The 5,427-nt window shown below is 41.0% G+C and overlaps 2 non-coding genes across 2 annotated transcripts; both read right to left on the reverse strand.

The window, feature by feature from the left end:
• Positions 1-78: 78 nt before the first annotated feature.
• LOC127748187 (small nucleolar RNA R71) lies at positions 79-186 on the reverse strand. The gene has a single exon (XR_008010130.1). It is a non-coding gene; the product is annotated as a small nucleolar RNA R71 (small nucleolar RNA).
• A 3,920-nt stretch (positions 187-4,106) lies between these two features.
• LOC127748159 (small nucleolar RNA R71) lies at positions 4,107-4,210 on the reverse strand. The gene has a single exon (XR_008010102.1). It is a non-coding gene; the product is annotated as a small nucleolar RNA R71 (small nucleolar RNA).
• Between the last annotated feature and the right edge of the window lie 1,217 nt (positions 4,211-5,427).

Here is a 5,427-nt window from a genome sequence, read left to right on the forward strand (position 1 = left end):
CCTAAAGAAAGCCTGAACTCTTGGGAAAAGCTAGTCTATGCCTTTTTGGCAAAGTTCTTTCCACCTCAAAAATTGAGTAAGCTTAGAGTGGAAGTCCAAACCTTCAGATAGAAGGAAGGTGAATCCCTCTATGAAGCTTGGGAAAGATACAAACAATTCATCAGAAAGTGTCCTTCTGACATGCTTTCTGAATTGAGGGTCATAGGTATCTTCTATGATGGTCTGTCTGAACTGTCTAAGATGTCGTTGGACAGCTCTGCTGGAGGATCTCTTCATCTGAAGAAGACGCCTGCAGAAGCTCAAGAGCTCATTGAAATGGTTGCAAATAACCAATTCATGTACACCTCTGAAATGAATCCTGTGAACAATGGGACGAATCAGAAGAAAGGAGTTCTTGAGATTGATACTCTGAATGCCATACTGGCTCAGAACAAAATATTGACTCAGCAAGTCAATATGATTTCTCAAAGTTTGTCTGGAATGCAAGCTGCACCAGGCAGTACTAAGGATGCTTCATCTGAAGAAGAAACTTATGATCCTGAGAACCATTCAATGGAAGAGGTGAATTACATAGGAGAACCCTATGGAAACACCTATAATCCTTCATGGAGAAATCATCCAAATCTCTCATGGAAAGATCAATAGAGACCTCAACAAGGTTTCAACAACAATAATGGTGGAAGAAACAGGTTTAGCAATGGCAAGTCTTTTCCATCATCTTCTCAGCAATAGACAGAGAATTCTAAGCAGAGCCACTCTGACTTAGCAACCATGGTCTCTGATCTAATCAAAACCACTCAAGGTTTCATGACTGAAACAAGGTCCTCCATTAGGAATTTGGAGGCACAAGTGGGACAGTTGAGCAAGAAAATTACTAAACTACCTCCTAGTACTCTTCCAAGCAATACAGAAGAGAACCAAAAGGAGAATGCAAGGCCATTAACATGACCCACATGGCCGAACTTGGAGAGGAGGAAGAGGCAGTGATCGCCACTGAGGAAGACCTCAATGGACGTCCACCGGCCTCCAATGAGTTCCCTAATGAGGAACCATGGGAATCTGAGGCTTATAATGAGACCATAGAGATTCCATTGAATTTACTTCTGCCATTCATGAGCTCGGATGAGTATTCTTCCTCTGAAGAGGATGAAGATGTCATTGAAGAGCAAGTTGCTAAATACCTTGGAGCAATCATGAAGCTAAATGACAAGTTATTTGGTAATGAGACTTGGGAGAACGAACCTCCTTTGCTCACCAAAGAACTGGATGACTTGACTAGGCAGAGATTACCTCAAAAGAGACAGGACCCTGGAAGGTTCTCAATACCTTGTACCATAGGCACCATGACCTTTAAGAAGGCTCTGTGTGACCTAGGGTCAAGCATAAACCTCATACCTCTCTCTGTAATGGAGAAGCTAGGGATCTTTGAGGTGCAAGCTACAAGAATCTCACTAGAGATGGCAGATAATTCAAGAAAACAAGCTTGTGGATTTGTAGAGGATGTTCTGGTAAAGATTGAAGACCATTACATCTCTACTGATTTCATAGTCCTAGAGACTGGGAAGTGCATGGATGAATCCATCATCCTTGGCAGACCCTTCCTAGCCACATTAAAGGCTGTGATTGATGTTGACAGAGGAGAATTGATCATTCAAGTGAATGAAGAATCCTTTGTGTTTAAGGCTTAAGGATATCCCTCTGTTACCATGGAGAGGAAGCAGGAAGAGCTTCTCTCAAAACAGAGCCAAACAGAGCCCCCGCAGTCAAACTCTAAGTTTGGTGTTGGGAGGTTCCAACATTGCTCTGAGTATCTGTAAGGCTCCATGAGAGCCCACTGTCAAGCTACTGACATTAAAGAAGCGCTTGTTGGGAGGCAACCCAATGTTATATTTATCTATTTTCCTTTTTATTTTATGTTTTCTGTAGGTTGATGATCATGGAAAGTCACTGATAAACCACTATTTTAAAGTTTATATTGTGTTTAATTGTGTGGTTTTGTCGTGATCCTTACCCACTTATTCATCAATTTAGCATGCATTTAGATTTCCTTCCTGAATTTATTACATGTTTGAAAATTGCTTTCCAGAGACTTTAATTATTTAATTTTAATTCTCCTTTATTCCATTCGATGCCATAATCTGTGTGTCAAGCGTTTCAGGCTTTATAGGGCATGAATGAGATGGAGATTAGAGAGGAAGCTAGCAAAAATGGAAGGAACACAAGAGTTTGAGGAGATAACCAGCGAAAAGTGACGCGGTCGCATGGCTCACATGACCGCGCGAAGGAGCGCAAATCACAGTGACGCGGCCGCGCAGGATTGGAAAGCACAAGCAACGCGGTAGTGTGGACGACGCGAACGCGTGAAGAGGAAAAGCGCCAGCGACGCGTCCGCATGGACGACACGATCGCGTGACATGCGCGATCTGCATAAACTGCAGAATCTGAAACCAGCGATTTTTGACCCTATTTCGGCCCAGTTTTCGGCCCGGAACAGCAGACCAGAGTCAAAGAATATGCAGAAACAACAGAGAAAACATTCATTAAGTAGTTTAGATCTAGTTTTTGACTCTCTTAGGTTTTTTTCTCTCTAGTTTTAAGATTTTTAATTTTCAATTGATCTTAGCATTGGAACATTGAGAAGAGTTATTTTCCTCATCAAGACTTCATCACTCTAGTTTGTTCTCTTAACTTGGTTTTATTCTTCCATGTTCTTTGTTATGTTCAATTTTGTCATTCAGATATTTTTATGATTAATTAATGCAAGGATTATTTCTTTTTAATTTAAATTCCATTCCAATAATCATGTCTTCTTTTAATTCCCTTTCATGTGCCATGGATTCTTTATTTACAATGCGTGAGTAGTTTCATTACTTGATGGGGAGTTGATTAAAAGGAACTCTTGAGTTGGAAGGATTGAAAGAAAAATTTGTAATTGGGTTGAATGTTGGATTGCTATCCTGTCACCGACGCCAATCCCTTTGAACTAAGTGGGTTGCAACTTGTGAACAGATCTGGCATTTCCACTTGTTTGACTTTCTCTTACCTAGTAAGGGATAACCAAACAGAACAACTATTAATTATAAATTAATCTTACAATCACAACATCAATGATAGAGATTCTAACCAATCAATTCCCAGTCAAGGCCTCTTATTTTTATTATTTAAAATTCCTCAATTTAAATCCCAATTTACTTAGCTCAACTCTTTTTGGAATATCTGATTAATAAAACAGCACATTTTTCTGCAACTCGTTGGGAGACGACCTGAGACTTAAAACTCCCAGTAATTTTAATTTAAACTTTCAGTGACATATTTCTAAATTGATAGGCAGATTTTCAGTGAGTTAAGAACTATACTTGCAACATAACCATTTTAATAAATTTTTAATTCACTAGCTTCTGCACTCCATCAATTTTTGGCGCCGTTGCCGGGGAGTTGCAATAGAGTGCTTATTTTATTAATTAGAATTTATTTATTTGCATTTTCTTTAATTTTGCTACTATGAGCTGCGTGTTTCTTCTGTCAAATGACACGTTCACTTCCTGATCCGCGCTTGCTAATATTCAATCCTGAAATTGAAAGAACAATTTCACGAATAAGGCGAGAACAGCGTAGGTTAGTCCGCTCTGAGGGAGGATCTGAAAGTGAATCTGAGGAAGAAACCAGCCCCCGTTCTACTGATTTGGTTGTTTTACGTGCAGAAAACATGGTAGCTAGAAGAATTACCATTTAGGAGGAAGGAGCTCCTGATTTTACACTGCAACCATTTCAAGCACATCATCCAGCGGTAGCTATCATATCAAGCGCGTCATTCGAATCCAGCTGTAGATTTTGAACTGAAGACCGCTCTGATCAACCTACTACCTAAGTTTCATGGCCTACCTGCTCAAGAGCCTATCAAGCACTTGAGAGATTTCCAGGCAGCCTGTTCTACTGTCATGCGTGATGGTGCTGATGAAACTTCAATTCTGCTGAAAGCTTTTCCGTTCTCTCTTGAGGGAAAAGCAAGAGAGTGGTACTACACTCAACCTCTAGCAAATGTATCCAACTGGGATACACTCAGAAAGGAGTTCCTAGAGAAATTCTTCCCATCTGAAGTTACTGATAAACTGAGGAAGGATATCTCTACAATTATTCAGGATGACAATGAGACTCTCTTTGAATACTGGGAGCGCTTCAATAATCTTCTGGAAGCATGCCCCCACCACATGATCGACAAGATCGTGCTACTCAGCTATGTCACCCAAGGTATGAGACCCCAAGATAAGACCACATTGGAAAGTGCCAACAATGGGTCTATGAAGAAGTACAAGACCACTGATGAAGCTTGGCAATTGATCAGTGATTTAGCTGAATCTACTCGGAACCACAGACAGAAGAAAGGCCGTTCAAGGGCCGTTGCAGAAGTATCTTCTGGCATAGAGACTGCTGCTCTAAATCGAAGCATCTGTGAAATGACCAACCTGCTGAAGCTAATGCAGTTAAATCAACAAGCTCAGCAAACTCAACCGCAGCAAAACCAACAACTAGTTCCACAAAGAATTTACGGAATTTGTGCTGATTACAGCCATTACACTGATGAATGCCCGCAGCTCCAACAAGAAGACAACATGGTGGCATCCACTCACAACTTCTATGACCGCCCCAACCAAGGGTACAATCAAAGTGGAAATAATAACCATGGATGGCAGGACAATTCAAACCAGAATTGGAGGGATAATAATAATAGGGGAGGCAGAGATAATCAGGAAAATCAGAGGTGGAATAATTACAACAACAGGCAGCAAAATCAACCTTACCGAGCACCTCACCTGAGGCAAAACCAAGGACCACCGAACAATCAGCAGCAAACCTCTCAATTTACTCATTCTTTGTATCTTCTAATGAAGAATTATTACAAGCTTTTGAGAAAAGACAACTGGCCATGGAAAATACCATCGTGAACAGTATTAACGCCAGTCTGAATGGTTTCACCTCTACTCTACAAGCTTTTATGACACAACTTGGTTCAGCATAAAATTCCAGTAACCAACCTTCAAGCACCACTGGAATCCCCTCTCAACCATTACCCAGTCCAAAGGGAGGAATTAATGCCATCACTCTGAGGTCTGAAACCACACTGCAGGAGAGGAATCAGGAGGAACCAAGCTCACCAGAATATGCCTCAGCTGAAGAGGTGGTAGAAATCGAAGATGTTGAAGAGGAAGAGGATATACAGGACATAGCCGAAGAAGAGATAGCTCAACCACAGGAAGAGGCACAAAAAGGTGCAGGCACCATAGAAAACGCTACTCCCATTCCATTTCCACAACTTGCAAGGAAGCCTAGGAAGCAGCTGGAACCTGATCCTAAAATGGTAGAGATATTCAAAAAGGTTGAGGTAACTGTTCCCCTTTTTGATGTTATTCAGCAGGTACCTAAATATGC

The sequence above is a fragment of the Arachis duranensis genome, chromosome 5 (genome assembly GCF_000817695.3).
Source record: "Arachis duranensis cultivar V14167 chromosome 5, aradu.V14167.gnm2.J7QH, whole genome shotgun sequence".
Taxonomy (NCBI): domain Eukaryota; kingdom Viridiplantae; phylum Streptophyta; class Magnoliopsida; order Fabales; family Fabaceae; genus Arachis; species Arachis duranensis.